Here is an 18,477-nt window from a genome sequence, read left to right as displayed (position 1 = left end):
AGAATGTAATCAGGTCTTGATACTGTTCATTGTGTGTTTTGCTGATACCAGGGATTTTCTGTATAGCCGTTTTAAGAACTATTAAAATGTGTATTTATTTGGGTCCCTGGTAAGTGGGCTTTTGTTAGACTGCTAATGTCTCCCTGGGGGCCTGCCTCCCAGGTGGGTTAGCAGCCCTATAAGGATCCCATTTTCCTGTGCAGACCCAGCATACAATTTAAAATGTCCTAACTCAATCCAATAGGCCCTAGTTTAGTCCAAAGGCGCCAAATAGTGAGCTATTTCTGTCCACATTTCTCCTCCAAAAGGTCCAACACAGTCCCTTTTTAAATTCCAGACTGATGTCCATTGAGTAGGAGGTCCCGGAATTTTGTGAATCCTACAATTCACACATTTAAGAAATGATTTATTTTCATCCCTTCTGTCAGTTTCCACTGAGTGTGAACTCTCCTTTCTCCCAAAATGCCTCACCTCACACTTCTTTGCATTAAATTGCATCTGCCACCTGTCTGCCCAATTCGCTGACCTGTTTTATGTCCTCCTGAAGTCTTTAAACACTCCACCTCGCTATCTGCCAAACCCCTTCATTTTGTCTCATTGTGAATCAAGGGATTGAGAACAAATAATCTGCAAGATAAAATGATGAGCTGTAAAATAGCAAAACTATCAGTAAAGAACCAAAATAAGCATCAGTGTTTTAGTTTAGAATACAGTCCCGCTGTGTCTGCCACCTGAGCATAAATCTTTGCTCACATTAATAGTCATCAGAAAGGCCACTGATTTTGGATTATTAATGGAAAAATCAATGGAATTGTGGAATCCTCAAAACACCAATAACAACCCCAGAATCCTGTATAACAAAACAGGGTGCAATGTATTTGCCTAGATTTTCCAATTGGAATTGTCTTAATGCTACCAATAACCCACAGTTACTGCCAAATTGCCCTGGATCCCATGGGCTCTTACCTTCTTGACCAGTCTCCCATGCGGGACTTTGTCAAAAACCTTACTGAAGTCCATGTAAACTACATCAACTGTACCACCCTCATCCACACACCTAGTCACCCCCTCGAAAAATTCAATCAAATTGGTTAGACATGATCTCCCCTGACAAAGCCATGCTGACTATCCTTGATTAATTCTTGCCTCTCCAAGTGGAGACTAATTCTGTCCCTCAGAATTTTTTCCAATAAATTCCCTACCACTGATGTTAGGTTCACTGGCCTGTAATTCCCTGGTTTATCCCTACTACCCTTCTTGAATAATGGTACTATGTTAGCTGTCCTCCAGTCCTCTGGCATTTCCCCTGTGGCCAGAGAGGTTCTGAAAATTTGAGTCAGTGCCCCTGCAATCTCCTCCCTTGCCTCACACAGCAGCCTGGGATACATCTCATCTGGGCCTGGGGATTTATCCACTTTTAAGCCCGCTAAAGCCGCTAGTACCTCCTCCCTCTCAATGCTAATTTGTTCAAGTATATCATAATCTTTCTGCCTGATTTCTATGCCTACATCGTCCTTCTCCATAGTGAACACAGATGCAAATTATTCATTTAAAACCTCACCTACATCTTCCGGCTCTACACACAGATTGACACTTTGGTCCCTAATGGGCCCTACTCTTTCCCTCGTTATCCTCTTGCCCTTAATATACTTCTAAAACACTTTGGGATTTTCCTTTATTTTGCTCGCCAGTGTTTTTTCATGCCCCATCTTCGCTCTCCTAATTTAATTTTTAAGTACAGTACCCACCTGCACTTTCTATACTCCTCTAGGGATTCCACTGTTTTTAGTCCTTTGTATCTGCCAAAAGCCTCCCTTTTTTTCCTAATCCATTCTTGTATATCCCTTGACATCCAGGGTTCCTTGACTTGTTGGTCCCACCCTTGACCTTTATGGGAACATATTGGTGCTGTACTCTCTCTATTTCCTTTCTGAATGACTCCCACTGCTCTGATGTGGATTTTCCTATGTAACCCCTTTACGGTTCTCTAGATATATGTGAGATGTGGTCTTTGTTGTAGACAGTATTCTATAGTCCAGTAAGGAGATCACTACTACAATGGCTTAATTCTAATTATCTTACTTTATAGTTTTAACGTCAGATAGTATAAGAAGATTACAGGTCAATGAACTAAATTAGACATTTGCATACATTAGAATGAATCTAGACATAATAAACATACATTCTCCATTTACATGGATTCAAAGGAGAATCTGTCCCTGTGTCCAAATTCGAGTGCACACTTTCGTTGGCACGCTTAAGTTGGAGTTCATGGTATGTATAATGTCTGCAAGACTTATGACTCCGAACCCCTTCGTTGAATTCTCTTCACGATCACTGAATCCCACTTTGAGTTCTGGATGCAGAGCTACTAATACGAAGGGCGGCGGCCGAGTTTGGAAACCCGGGACGGGATGCGGCAGCCATTTGCCTCCTGAGCCCTCTTTTCAGAGCTCCTGCCCTCTTCTCTTCCAGTCGCTCCTTTTTCCCGCTCGAAAACCCCGACTCCACCCCTTCCTCCTGGGGTTTCTGCCTGGAGACTGCGCAGCCTCACTGTCTGCAACAGTTGATACTGGTGCAGAATTATGGAAAGTCTGCTCTTAGTCACATTGTGTCCTTAAAAGTTCTTGCCGTACCTTCACATGGGCAACTTTAACCCAGGGATTTATAACAATGATAATACAGTGTCTAAGTTAAAGATTGATAACCATACTTAGCGTACATAACATTTCCAGTGGATATTACACTCCCCCCCCTACCAAATATAGGCATGTCCCCATGACTAATGAACTTTACACATAAGGGGTTGCATGCTTCCCAACCATGTATAAAGGGAGGTAACATATCGAACCGTAGGAGCTATCATTACACTTGGCACTCCTAGTGTACTGTATGTCAATCTTTCAGGAACCTTCTTAACTCGCTGTGAGCTCCTTATTTCAGATACCCGGTCTTCAGTTCCTTCAACTACGTTGGAGGCGTTGGTTCCTTTGTTATCATGCCTTTCAGTCTCTTTTATCTCCTTCTCGGAAGCATCTGGTTCTTCCCAGACCATGTCCAAGTCTGAGCTAAATGGTTCAGACAATTCATCCAGATTCTGTCTTATGTGTCTTTCTGGGAGGTCGTACCATAGATCCCATATTCATCTTCCGACTCATCAGGTTCCTCATGATCCACACACTGTGTCATGGGTTTTCTGTCTTCTGGAACAAAGTTTTCCTGGTTTCTCGTTTTTTTCCTTCTTCTCTGCAGGGTTCTCCTACTAGGTGTCGGCTCATTATCCGCTGGCGGATCCAGACGCACTTGCTGTCCCAATGGCAGGATATGATTCCGGTGCAGTATTTTTATGGGTCCATTCCCACCTGCAGGTTTTAGCCGAAACACAGGTAGTTGTGACATTTGACTTTCAACAATGTAAGGTGTAGAAGCCCAGCGGTCTGCTAACTTATGTTTCCCTTGAAGTCCTAGGTTCCGTATGAGAACTCGGTCACCAGGCATGAGTTGAGAAAAACGGATCTTCTGGTCATACCTCTGCTTATTTCCTTTATTCTGTTTGGCAGAAACAGACTCAGCAAGTTCATAAGCAGCTTGCAATTCCTTTCTCATGTCAGATACATACTTGAGGTAAGTTCTCTGTGATGTGCCATCACTGGATACTCCGAAACACAAATCCACCGGCATCCTCGCTTCACGTCCAAACATGAGGTAGTACGGTGAAAAACCAGTAGCGTCATTTCGGGTACAATTATAAGAATGAACAAGATGTCCAATGTGCCGACTCCACTTGTTCTTTCGCTTTGAATCCAGCGTTCCAAGCATGTCTAACAAAGTACGGTTAAACCGCTCAGGTTGAGGATCTCCCTGAGGATGGTATGGAGTTGTTCTTGGCTTCTCAATCCCGAGCATGGACAACAACTCATGTATAAGTCTACTTTCAAAGTCTCTACCTTGATCACAGTGTATTCGCTTTGGCAGTCCATAGTGGATGAAGTATTTCTCCCACAACACTTTGGCAACGGTGGATGCTTTCTGATCCTTTGTGGGAAAAGCTTGGGCATAGCGAGTATAATGATCTGTAATGACCAAGACATTTGCGGTATTGCTGGAATCAGGTTCGATGGACAGAAAATCCATACAGACAAGGTCTAGAGGTCCATCACTTTGCATGTGAAACAGAGGAGCAACTCTTTTAGGTAAAGTCTTTCTCTGGACACAACGTGCGCAGGACTTGCAGAACTTCTCAACTGCAGACTTCATACGCGGCCAATAGAATCTGTCCTTGACCAACCCATAGGTCTTATCTACTCCCAGATGACCTGCGTCATCATGCAAAGACTTCATCACTATTTCCCTGTACTTTTCAGGCAGGACCAACTGTGAATGACATGGTTTAGTGGGTGGGTGAGTGATTCTACACAACACTCCCTCTTTAATTTCCAAGTGGTCCCATTCTCTTAGGAGCAGACGACAGTCAGGATGTTTTGATTTGTCGATCCGTGTAATATCACCCAGCCGGAGAGCTGAAAACACCTCATGAATACAGGGATCCTCCTGTTGTGCTTTGGATATTTCAGATGAACACAACATGGGTAAGTTTTGTACATCCAAACTGGAAAGGTTGCAAAATGCCTGGGGAACAGCATGCATTGACGCTCCCAAGTGGTCACTCTCTCGGGCATGAAATGAATTCTTTGGTCCAGATACCACGGACATCTGACACATTACTTTCACATCTGCTGAAGCAACATCTTTCCACTCTGGTTTCTGGTAGTGTGGGCGACGAGACAGAGCATCTGCGTCAATGTTCTGGTTCCCAGGTCTGTACCTGAAACTAAAGTTGTAAGCAGATAGTGCAGCAAGCCAGCGGTGGCCGGTGGCATCAAGTTTTGCCGAAGTCAACACATAGGTTAATGGATTATTGTCTGTCCTCATTGAAATAAAGAGTAGATTGCCTTTCAAAAGCTAAGCTTTATTAACCTTAAAAAACCAGCAAGTACATGTTGAGCACCCAGTCTCAACCAAACTGTAGAAAACTGAATTTAAGATGGCCACCACAGGTCACATGGAATCAACTAACCAATAAGTTTACAGCATATATCTCAAGGCAGGAAAACAGGCAACCAATTACAATGCTTCTTATAAAACAAGAATAATCACCACATTCACCCCTCCTTTTAAAATATACTTCAACCTAGGTAGCCTTTACAGTTTACAATTAGTTATTTATGACTAGAGCAATACATGTATAATGCCTTCAACAATTTTAAAATTTTACTATTAAATTATTAATTATTTTAAAAGTCCATTTTTAATCTTTCCAAAATGTTTGACATCAAACATGAAGGACACAGATTTTTGGTCAGTTACTAATGTAAAATGTTGCCCAGATAAATAATGTCTCCATTTACGCAGTGCTTCTACTATTGCGTACGCCTCTTTCTCTATTGATGAATGTCTCTGCTCACTATTGCTCAGAGTACGTGAGAAAAAGGCCACAGGTCTTCCATTTTGGTTCAGGGTAGCCCCAATTGCAAAATCGGAAGCGTCCGTCTCAATCACAAAGGGAACCTGCTCATCAATAGAATGCACAACTGCTCCAAGGATATCCTTTTTAAGATTATCAAAACACATCCTGGCCTCCCATGATAGAGGATATGTCGTAACCCGAATAAGGGGCTGGATCTTCTGCGAGAAGTTTGCAATCCAATTAGAATAATAAGAAAATAGTCCAACAACTCATTGCAAGGCCTTAGAATTAGTAGGGCAAGGTAAATCAATCAGTGGTCGCAGCCATTCTGGATCTGGTTTAATCTTGTTTCCCGAGATAATATACCCCAGTAAATTTACCTCGGTGGTCGAAAAGATACACTTCTCTTTATTGAAAGTTAAGCCAACTTTTTCCGCAACTTGAAGGAATCTTTCTAGATGAAAATCGTGCTCCACCCTTGATTTGCCACACACCGTGATGTCATCTAAATATGAGAAGGTGTCAGAGAGAGAGTTATCACTTATAAAAGCATCCATTGCCCGTTGAAAACAGGCGACACCGTTCGTAACACCAAATGGTACTCGTCAAAACTGGTACAGCTTTCCACCAGCTTCAAAGGCCGTATATGGTTTGTCCCTCTTAGCGATAGGAATCTGATGATAAGCACTCTTTAGGTCAATAGTGCTAAAAACCTTATATTGAGATACTTTATTGATAAGCTCATCAATCTTAGGCAGGGGGTACGCATCTAATTGAGTATACCTGTTAATAGTTTGAGAGTAGTCTATCACCATTCGCTTCTTATGTCTCTCATTAGTGGTGACAACTACCTGTGCCCGCCAGGGCGAAAAACTAGGTTCAATGATTCCTTCCGATAAAAGACGTTGAACTTCAGAATTAATAAATTCTTTATCCTGACTGCTATACCTTCTTGACTTGGTAGCAATTGGCTTACAGTCCAGCATCAAATTGGAAAAAAGTGATAATGGAGAAATGAATAAAGAAGTTAATCCACAAATAGACAAAGATGGCTGGGTTCCTCCGAAAGAAAGACTGAGGGACTCATGTAATTGAAGCACATCATGACCAATCAAAATGTCCGCACAGAGATTAGGCAGAACGGATAGGCGTATATCAGTATACGTATTACCTAGGAGAATTAATTTCACAAGGCAACAACCAGCTACTTGTGAGGTGAGAGTCGTCTGAGCCATACACACCTGATAGGAAACAGGCAAAATTTTCAAACGCTTCTCCCTCACAAACTGAAGGCTTATAAAGCTCTCAGTACTGCCCGTATCTATAAGGGCCTTCACTTCTAACCCATTAACTTGGGCCATAACTATAGCTTTGTTTAGGCCACGGGAAAAGGCGGCAGAAACTGATGCAATAAACGCCCTATCTAAAGGCTGAATGGTCGCAGAGGAGGCAACCGATTTGCAAACACGTGCGTAATGACCTCCCTTGCCGCATTTACTACACACAGCCTCCCGGGCAGGACACTTCAGACGGGGGTGCCGGGCGTTCCCGCAAAAATAACACTTCTGAATCCTAGAGGCAACAGCTGCCGAAGTAGAAACTGTTTCGGAATCTGGTAAACCACTCCTATTAAATCCATGTAACTCCCTTTCATCCGGAACTGCCGAAACCACGGTCGCAGGCCGATCAAAAAGAGCATAAGAATCCGAACTTCTCTGAGCCAAATCCAATGTAGAGGCTTGCTCAAAAGCACTCTTAAAATCCAAGATCTTATTTTCTAATAACCGCTGACGAATTGATCTAGACAGTAATCCATTAATAAATGCATCCCGTACCGACTCTTCCCTATGTTCTTCTGCAGACACGGCCTTATAATTACAGTTAGCACCAAGGCGCCGGAGTGCTTGTAAATAAGCATCCAAGGATTCTCCCGCCTGCTGCCTACGGGCAGATAAAAGGTGACGTGCAAATACCTCATTTTTGGGTTTAACAAAAATTTTGTCCAACGTAGCAATAGCCAATTCATAAGTTTCACAGTCCAAAATATACTTATACACATCCGGAGCAATGTAGTTGATTAGTATATCCAACTTATTTAGAGATTGCTGATCCAACACACCCAAAAAGTTTTTAACTGTACGATACCAATGTTTCCATTGATCATCCACTCCTGCAGAATTAGGGTCAGCATTAAATAGTTCCGGTCGAAGATATCGTTCCATTATAGCAAAAGGTTAATAAATTGAAATAAAGAGTAGATTGCCTTTCAAAAGCTAGGCTTTATTAACCTTAAAAAAACCAGCAAGTACATGTTGAGCATCCAGTCTCAACCAAACTGAAGAAAACTGAATTTAAGATGGCCACCACAGGTCACATGGAATCAACTAACCAATAAGTTTACAGCATATATCTCAAGACAGGAAAACAGGCAACCAATTACAATGCTTCTTATAAAACAAGAATAATCACCACACTCACTTCAAACTTCACTCCATACAGATAATCCTGCAGCTTATCCACCACCCCCCACTTCAACGCCAAGAATTCTAGCTTATGAGCTGGGTAGTTACGCTCTGATGGCATAAGACTGCGACTGATGAACGCTACGGGTCTCAGTCCTGCTCCTTGGTCCTGATACAACACACCACCCAACCCTTCTTGACTGGCATCCATGTGTAGCACATATGGCAGCTGTGGGTTTGCAAAAGCCAACACGGGGGCTTGAGTAAGACTTTGCTTTAAGGTGTGGAAGGCCTCTTCGCATTTCTCATCCCATCTAACACCAAAAGGCTCAGAGGGTTTGAAGTAATCCTTGTTCTCTTTACCTTTAGCCTTTTTCTTCCTCTCGGCTGGTGGGAGGTAACCAGCCAGCAGCTGATTCAGAGGATGGGCCACTTTGGAGTAATCCTGCACAAAGCGCCTGTAATATCCGCAGAACCCAAGAAATGACCGCAAGGCAGTCACTGTGTTCGGTTTGGGCCATGTGGTAACAGCTTCGATCTTGGATGGATCTGTGGCTACTCCATCCTGTGATACAATATGCCCCACATAGGACACGGATGTTTGGCAACACTGACACTTGTCCAATGATAGCTTGAGACCTTCATCCTCCAGGCGACCAAGCACTTTCAGCAACCGAGCTTCGTGTTCTTCAAGGGTTGCCCCAAACACAATGATATCGTCCAAGTACACCAATACTTCGAGCAAGTTCATGTCCCCAACTGTTTGTTCCATTATTCTTTGAAAAGTTGCTGGAGCGCCTGAAACTCCCTGTGGCATCCTTTCAAATTGGTAGAACCCAACTGGACATATAAAGGCTGTCTTTTCTTTGTCCGATTCACTCATCGGTATTTGGTAGTATCCACTTCTGAGATCCAACACACTGAACCATTTGCTTCCATTAAGACAAGCCAGTGCATCCTCAATTCTTGGAACGGTGTATTAGTCGGGAATAGTACGTCTGTTAAGCATCCTAAAGTCCACACACACCCGAATCTTTCTGTTCTTTTTCCTCACCACCACTATAGGAGATGCATAAGGACTCCTGGACTCGGTAATGATCTCAGCTTCTTTTAACTGTGACAGTTGCTGTCTCACTGCTTCGATGTCAGCTGGTGCCAGCCGTCGAGACCTCTCCCGAAAGGGTTTATCCTTGGTAATTCTGATAGAATGGCGAGTACTCTTACTACAACCAACATCAAACTCATGAGTAGAGAAAACTCCTCTCCATCATCTACCTGACTAATCGGTCCTTCCATTCTTTAGGAACGAATGAATCTTCAAAGTTGAAGGAGGAGGGTGTCAGATCTCCGGTTGAGTTAACTTTGGACTCTTCCTTCACATGTGACGACAGTACATTTACAGGAAACAGATGCGCAATCGGCATTCCTTTCCTCAATGTGATTCCTTTGCCTGACACATTCCTCACGGTCACTGTAACTCTCCTTGACATCACAGCTGTCGGGGTCTGCAACTCTGGTCTCACCAGAAGCTCATTTGGAAACCGTGACTCTTCTGCAGGATCATCAGGTGACTCTATCAGAATGGCTTCAGTACCTGGCGTTCCAGGGAATTTTGGTATCCCAGGGATTCTAGCCACTCCTCCAGGACGCAGGGTGATAGGTTTGGCTCGAACGTACCACACAGTTCCTCTTTTGCTATCATCTACGTCGGAAGAAAGTTCAGGCAGTTTCTCAAAAGCCTTTTTGAAAACAGGATGAATGTGTCTGGTGCTCAAGAAGTTTTCACCTCCCTGCTCTTTGCAGCTTGTCAGGAGTCGTCTCACTATGGGTGTATTACTACCAACCAGTATGGAAGCCTCACCTTTCACCATGGGGTCAGGGCAAACCAACACAAGTGCATCAATGGTCTCAGTGGTCCCTACATCAGCTTCCAAGAACTCCAACCTCAGCGACAAATAGCCATCATATGGGTAATCAGCAGGACTAAGGCCCCAGATCTGCAGAAGACTGATTGGGGTTAACGGCAAATGCGTCAGGTATCGGTCATAGAAGGATCTGTACAGTATGGTAACCTGAGAACCTGTGTCGAGGATAGCTTTAGTATAAATGCCTTCAATCTGTATTGATACAGCAGAACTCGGCCCTACTAAACCTTCAGGTATGATGTCTTTCATATCCCCTCGTCTATTATTGCACTTAGCAGAACGTGTCTTAACTACAGGGACAGCAGGCCGTTCCGTTACTGTGCCCCTTTGTAGTTTCCCGACTTCTTGGTAAGTTTTATGAGACGGTCATTTACTTTTTTTTAGATTTTCCTCACCTCTACATTCTCGCTTGAAATGTCCATCCTTTCCACAGTTATAACAAAAGACTCCAGGTCTATCTCCTTCATGGGGATATCCTTTAGAGGAATCATTCATTTTGCTGTTAGACTTCGCAGGGTGTTCAACCTTTTGCACCCGTGCGTCATCCCTTTCTGTGTTGGGCTTAGACCGAAAATATGCCATCTCGGCTCTCATGACATTTATTTCCTTCTTCAGCTGTTCCATCTCAGGGTTGACATCACCCTTAGGAGTAGGAACTGTAACAGGAGTCACAAGCTTGGACATCACAGCACTCTTTGCTACATTCCGGGCCTGAAGCATATCCTCCTCCTCTCTGACTTCCCTTAGCAGCTCAGTGAAGGTAGGTGGATCTCGCAACTTATGGGTCAGGCGTATGCGAAGAGCAGTCACGTCTTCGAGCAATGCACCTCGCACAACCTATTCAATGCGGAACCGATTCATTTCAGGCAACTCAATCCCTCTTTTCCGTAACATACAATGCAGCAGTTTGTCTATTCTCAGCAGATAACTGGACAGCTTCTCTCCCTCACACTGGAATGTGCTTCTGAATCTTACCATCAAATCTGAAATGGTTTCAGTAGTTCCAAAGGCAGTTTCTAGAGCCTGCATGTAGTCAAAGGAAGTAGCAGAGGTGTTCTGCGCCTTTAAGAATCTTACAATGTCAGCAGCAGGACCCTTAAGGCTTTCTATTATTTTCTGCCTCTTCACATTGTCACTGCACTGCCATTCCTCTAGCAGAGGCAGGGTCTGCTCAGCCCAGGCGTCATACTCCTCTTCCTCACTGGGAGTTGGCCTCACTCCTGAGAACATACGGAGCTTACGGTATCCCTGAGCCTCGAAGGGCAGATTGGTGCATTTATCCACCAGAGAACTAATGGTACTGACCAACTGAGTGTTCATATCCAGGGCCGAAGGACCTATCAGACCTTTGACATCAGCAACAGTCTTTCCTTCTTGTCTCAAGAATGACAACAACTTGGTCTGAAACCCTTCTTCTTCCTTAGCAGTAATAGGGACAAACTGAACAGGCCAGGGACCAGCCTCTTCAGAAAGCCCAACTGCCTCAGGTAAACCATGACCTCTCAGATTCTCTGATGTCTGGATCAACACAAACTGCTTCTTGGTAGCTGTATCCAAGCAGCGCTCAACTATCCTAACCTTTCCAAAGGCTTTGACACAATTCAGAGCCCTTAGCAAGACATCATCAGGGTCATCGTTAGCAACACCATTCAGCACAATGGCATGGGTAGTAGCTATCTGCTTCCCTTTGCACCAAGCTTCAACCTCAATAACATCCATCTTTTATGCTCAAACAGCCCAGTAGAAACCACAAACCACTCTCTTAGCAATGAGCATTCAATACTGTTAGTCTACTGACATAAATAGACCCCAATCCCGGACGAGCCCCCAAAATGTAACCCCTTTACGGTTCTCTAGATATATGTGAGATGTGGTCCCTGTTGTAGACAGTATTCTATAGTCCAGTAAGGAGATCACTACTACAATGGCTTAATTCTAATGATCTTACTTTATAGTTTTAACGTCAGACAGTATAAGAAGATTACAGGTCAATGAACTAAATTAGACATTTGCATACATTAGAATGAATCTAGACATAATAAACATACATTCTCCATTTACATGGATTCAAAGGAGAATCTGTCCCTGTGTCCAAATTCGAGTGCACTCTTTCGTTGGCATGCTTAAGTTGGAGCTCATGGTATGTATAATGTCTGCAAGATTTATGACTCCGAACCCCTTCGTTGAATTCTCTTCACGATCACTGAATCCCACTTTGAGTTCTGGATGCAGAGCTACTAATATGAAGGGCGGCGGCCGAGTTTGGAAACCCGGGACGGGATGCGGCAGCCATTTGCCTCCTGAGCCCTCTTTTCAGAGCTCCTGCCCTCTTCTCCTCCAGTCGCTCCTTTTTCCCGCTCGAAAACCCCGACTCCACCCCTTCCTCCTGGGGTTTCTGCCTGGAGACTGCGCAGCCTCACTGTCTGCAACAGTTGATACTGGTGCAGAATTATGGAAAGTCTGCTCTTAGTCACATTGTGTCCTTAAACGTTCTTGCCGTACCTTCACATGGGCAACTTTAACCCAGGGATTTATAACAATGATAATACAGTGTCTAAGTTAAAGATTGATAACCATACTTAGCGTACATAACATTTCCAGTGGGTATTACACCTATAAGTAGCTGATCCCAGTCCACTTTGGCCAGATCCTGCCTTATCATATTAAAATCAGCCTTCCCCCAATTTAGAACCATTATTTCTGGTCCATCTTTATCCTTTTCCATGACTACCTTAAATCTTACCGAATTATGGTCACTGTCACCAAAATGCTCTCCTACTGACACTTGCCCAGCTACATTCCCTAGAATCAGGTCCAGTACCGCCCCCTCTCTTGTAGGACTTTCTACATGTTGGCTCAAAAAGCTCTCCTGGATGCACTTTAAGAATTCCGCACCCTCTAAGCCTTTCACACTCTGACTATCCCAGTTAATATTGGGGAAGTTGAAACCCCCTACTATTATTACCCTATTATTTCTACACTTCTCTGAGATTTGCCTACATATCTGTTCTTCTATCTCCCCCTGACCATTTGGGGGCCTATAGTAGACTCTCAGCAAAGTGCTTGCCCCCTTTTTTGTTTTTAAGTTCTACTCATATGGCCTCATTAGAGGAACCTGCTAAGATATCATCCCTCCTTACAGCAGTAATTGACGCCTTTGATTAATATTGCAACACCCCCTCCTCTTTTACACCCACCTCATGTCTCGCCTGAAGATTCTATACCCCGGAATATTGAGCTGCCAGCCCTGCTCCTCCCTCAACCATGTCTCCGTGATAGCTCTTTAGGTGACTAAGTTTGTGCCTAAGCTAGGAGTTGATGCCAACACCGACTGCTTCATGTGGTTAAGTATTCTGTTCCTGGCATCAGTATCCCTCATCTTGATGGGCACAAAGCTCAGGAAAAATTAAAGACATGGGGGATGATATCCTTCCATTTGTGGAGTTGAAAATCAAAAAAGTCCGTCACGTCCTCAGTTAAGGTAAGTGGTTCCTGACATCTTTCAGCATGCGGCACCATCCCTGCCCATGTCGAGTAACGTTATTGCCATTTCACCACACATGGACAGATCCTGAGGGCCTCTTAGGAAGACAGTCCTCTAATTCATGATTCAGATTTCTGAATGCCATTCCTTCTAATACCTGAATGGAGACAGACCTCCAGGGGATGGCATCTCATAAACACGAGGGCTACTGAAGTTTTCTTTTCAATTTTTTTTTGCCTTAACTACTTATTTCTAGGCTGAAGTGTGCTTGATAGCTGGAGATAAAGGTTTGAGATGAGCTTCCCTGTTGTGAAGGAGTTGGGGAGGAAGCTATTGTTCAAAGTGGAGCAGCTAGTTGCTCTCAGGGGGGACGATCTGCTGACAGTTTGTCACACCGCTAACAGCCCTTGAAACATTCCTGGGAGAACACTGAAGGGAAATAACATCCGTGTTCAGTTGCAGGCAGCTGTTTTTGTTGGTTGATGACCGAAAGCTCAGAAAGACATGGGCAAGAGAGAGCCAAGCTCAGCAACACTGGTCTGGCAGGAACAGAAACCTGCCTTGAACACAGCAAAGCTGACAGACTGCAGGAGGAGCTGCTGCAGAAAAGGTCTATTAAGTAATAAATGATGGTAACGGGTTGAGAATTTCCCCCTCTGACAGCTATACCATTAGTGTGGCAGATTGGGACACCCAACTACACATCTGTCCAGTTGTCCTTTACCAAGGGAGCGGTGAGAATGTGAAACTCGCTACCACAAGGAGTAGCTGAGGCGAGTAGCATAGATGCCTTTAAGGGGAAGCTAGATAAACACACTAGAGAGAAAGGAATAGGAGGATATGCTGATAGGGTGAGATGAAGAAGGGTGGGAGGAGGCTCGTGTGGAGCATAAACACCGGCACGGTCCAGTTGGGCCGAATGGCCTATTTCTGTGCTGCAGATTCTATGTAATTCACCCTGCCTAATTTCCTGGGGCGAACCTTAATGAAATTATTTGACGGGGTCACAGTGGTGTTTCTGCTGACGCCGGTGAGCTTGTCACAGGGAGGATGGAAAATAGCTGAAATCGGGCACCTGCCACAGCTTAAAGGGGCTGACTTGAATCTTGTCATTCATGGGAAATGACTTACGTAATAATACTGGGTGGCCTGCTGGTGGCGCTGTCCAGGGAGAGTATAAATACTCGGGCACGTGCCCAGCTTGCGCAGGACATTCTTTAACAGGAACTAGTGAAGGACACAACTAGATTTCCATGTTGAAAAACAGTTGATTAAAGCCTTGTTTAATACACAGACCAAGTGCCGAGTAGTTTTCTTACGTCAGGGGCTGCTTACCACCTGGGCAGACGGAAGTGCGGGATCTCTTTGTTTCCCAGCTGGATATGACACTGGGGGACAGTATGTCAAACGGCCCCATGACCGATTGCACTCAAGTACAGCACAGATCAGCGAGGACAGGGGTGAGAGGTGAACGGGACTCAGTTTGGGAAAGCATGTTTTGGGGCTGTCATAAATCTCATCATCAAGAAACTACTTATGAAATAACCCTGGACAGCCAGCTGGTGGCGCCGTCCAAGGAGTATAAATACTCGGCTGTGGGCCCCAGCTTGCCAGGGACATTTTGTAAGACAAGGAACTAGTGAAGTACAACTAGACCTCCATGTTCTGAAACAAGTTGATTAAAGCCTTGCTTTATACTCAAACCAAGTGTGTAGTGAGTTTTATTACATCAGGGGTGAGTTAGACTCTACGGCAGGGTGAAGCTGAGGAGGCCATTGAGGAGAGCATTTGGGAAAGCCATGACGTAAATGGAGGCTAAAAGAAGGAAGAATGGAGCATTTCTTCGCTGCTTTATGCACCGTTGGGATTGAGCTGTAACTTTAGTTGAAGGCTTGAACGACTGACTCTTGTTAAACGGCCACGGGTGGCTGATAATAGTCTTGGAATCTGAAATGAGATGGAAATGATTGCAGAGAACAGATTGGTACATGTGTTCTCCTGCTTATTCTGAGCCAGCCTTCAACGGCACGGCATCCCTTTTATTTTCTGAATTGGGATTAAAGGCCAACGCTTAGGACATTAATAACAATTCCACCGACACATTTGGCTCTCTGCCTCTTTCAAGCACTCGAAGTGATGTCACACCACTGCTCCAAATCCAAATGGGCCCAAATTGGATTCCTTCAGCCATGTAAATGTTCCAATCTCACTTCGACTTCCAAATATTGTTAAAGGTGAACTGTGCTGTACAGAATAGCCGCTAATTCCGAAATGTTCTAATGGAGTTAGTGCAGCATTTAACGCCCCATGTTTGGCTCCATACTCCACAGCACAGCGACTTTTAATTATTATTTGTTGATGGGATGTGGGTTTCGCTGGCAAGGCCAGCATTTATTGCCCATCCCTAATTGCCCTTGAGAAGGTGGTGGTGAGCCATCTTCTTGAACCGCTGCAGTCCGTGTGATGAAGGTACTCCCACGGTGCTGTTAGGGAGGGAGTTCCAGGAGTTTGACCCAGCGACAATGAAGGATCGGCGATATACTTCTAAGTCAGGATGGTGTGTGACTTGGAGGGGAACTTGGAGGTGGTGGTGTTCCCATGTGCCTGCTGACCTTGACCTTCTAGGTGGTAGAGGTCGCGGGTTTGGGAGGTGCTGCCGAAGAAGCCTTGGCGAGTTGCTGCAGTGCATCTTGTAGATGGTACACACTGCAGCCACGGTACGCCGGTGGTGGAGGGAGTGACTTACCAAATGGAGGTCAACCGTCTCATCACAGGGAGGACTGAGGCAATCAGGTCTCACACACACGTCAAAGTTCCTGACTCAACAATTCCCACCTTGCACACTGAGGCTACATAATTAAGAGATGAGTTTATCCACTGGTTGGCTGAGTTACAAAGAGCAGGAAGAACCCAGCTTCTGTGCTGTCCTGGTCAGTGCTGATCTCAGCCAGGATGACACTACGGTTGGTCAGAAAGCCCCTTGGTTAAGAATGGAAATAAGATCAGCATTCATCCTCCTGACTGCTATCAATTCACCCTTGCTGGAAGATCGTCGTGTGGGGTGAAGACAAGGTTGGTCTCTGCTGTGATGCCCCAGTGGCCAAAGAGCCTTCCAAATCTCACTGGTTAAGCTCACAATGATTCCAACAAGATAAAGATTTAAAGGCTGCACTGGCACACTGAAGGTGGTGTTGAAATTCGTTGTCGTCTACGTCTGCCCTTGTTGACAGTAAGCTCCCAAGGTATGGAAAGCGGTCCTAGGACCCCAGCTGTTCACAATATATATTAATGATCTGGACAAGGGAATTGGATGTAATATCTCCAAATTTGCAGACGACACAAAGCTGGGTGGGAGGGTATGCTGTGAGGAGGATGTCGTGAAACTCCAGTACGATTTGGACAGGTTGGGTAATTGGGCGGAAACATGGCAAATGCACTATAATGTGGATAAATGTGAGGTTATCCACTTTGGTGGCAAAAACAGGAAGGCAGATAATTATTTGAATGGCAATAGATTGGGAGAAGGGGAAGTGCAAAGAGATCTGGGTGTTCTTGTGCACCAGTTGCTGAAGGTAAGCATGCAGGTGCAGCAGGCGGTTAAGAAGGCAAATGGTATGTTGGCCTTCGTAGCAAGAGGGTTCGAGTACAGGAACAAGGATGTCTTGCTACAGTTGTACAGGGCCTTGGTGAGACCGTACCTTGAGTATTGTGTGCAGTTTTGGTCGCCTTACCTGAGGAAGGACGTTCTTGCGATGGAAGGAGTGCAGCGAAGATTCACCAGGCTGATACCTGGGATGGCAGGAATGACGTATGAGGAGAGATTGTGTCGATTGGGCTTATACTCACTGGAGTTTAGAAGATTGAGAGGGGATCTCATCGAAACTTATAAAATTCTGTCAGGCCTGGACAGACTAGATGCAGGAAGGATGTTTCTGATGGCCGGGGAGTCCAGAACCAGGGGTCATAATCTAAGGATAAGGGGTAAGCCATTTAGGACTGAAATGAGGAGGAATTTCTTCACCCAGAGAGTGGTGAACCTGTGGAATTCTCTGCCACAGAGGGCGGTGGAGGCCAGTTCATTAAATATATTCAAGAAAGAGTTGGATATATTTCTTAAGGCTAAAGGGATCAAGGGATATGGGAGAAGGCAGGGACAGGGTACTGAATTTGGATGATCAGCCACAATCTCATTGAATGGCGGAGCAGGCTCGAAGGGCCGAATGGCCTACTCCTCCTCCTATCTATGTTTCTATGTTTCTATAACCTCCGAGTGAGCATAGACGCAAGCATCGTCTGCATGCTGTAATTCAACTGAGGAAGTGAGTGTTTGAAGACCAGGACCTCAAACCTGGCACTAAGCTCATGGTCTACAGAGCAGCAGTGATACCCGCCCTGCTGTATGCCTCAGAGACATGTACCATGTACAGCAGGCACCTCAAAGCACTGCAGAGGTACCACCAATGCTGCCTCCGCAAGATTCTGCAAATCCATTGGCAGGATAGGCGCAGCAACGTCAGTGTTCTTGCTCAGGCCAACATCCCCAGTATCGAAGCTTTGACCACGCTCGATCAGCTCCGATGGATGGGTCACATTGTCCGCATGCCCGATACGAGACCCCCAAAACAAGCGCTCTACTCGGAGCTCCGGCACGGCAAGAGAACCCCAGGTGGGCAGAGGAAATGCTTCAAGGACACCCTCAAAGCCTCCTTGCAAAAGTGTAACATCCCCACCGACACCTGGGAATTCCTGGCCCAAGACTGCACAAAGTGGAGGAGAAGCATCTGGGAAGGCGCCGAACACCTCGAGTCTCTTCGCCGGGAGCAAGCGCAGACAGCGCAAGGAGCGCACGTCAACCCAAGCACCCCACCCACCCGCCCCTTCAACCACCGTCTGCCCCACTTGTGACAGAGACTGTAGGTCCCACATTGGACTCATCAGTCATCTGAGAACTCATTTTTAATGTGAAAGCAAGTCATCCTCGGTTCCGAAAGTAAAAAGAAAGATTTAAAGCAGAGGTAGATACGGGCCTACGGGTCAAGAATGGGGCGGTGGGATTGCTCGAGCAAAGAGCCGGCACGGACACAGTGAGCCGATGGGTTACAGCTCTGTGATTCTCTTATATGTTAAGGATAAATAGAA

The sequence above is a fragment of the Somniosus microcephalus genome, chromosome 30 (genome assembly GCF_052327205.1).
Source record: "Somniosus microcephalus isolate GS21.2 chromosome 30, FLI_Smic_1.0, whole genome shotgun sequence".
In the NCBI taxonomy this organism is placed as follows: Eukaryota; Metazoa; Chordata; class Chondrichthyes; order Squaliformes; family Somniosidae; genus Somniosus; species Somniosus microcephalus.
This window is presented reverse-complemented; position numbering follows the sequence as displayed.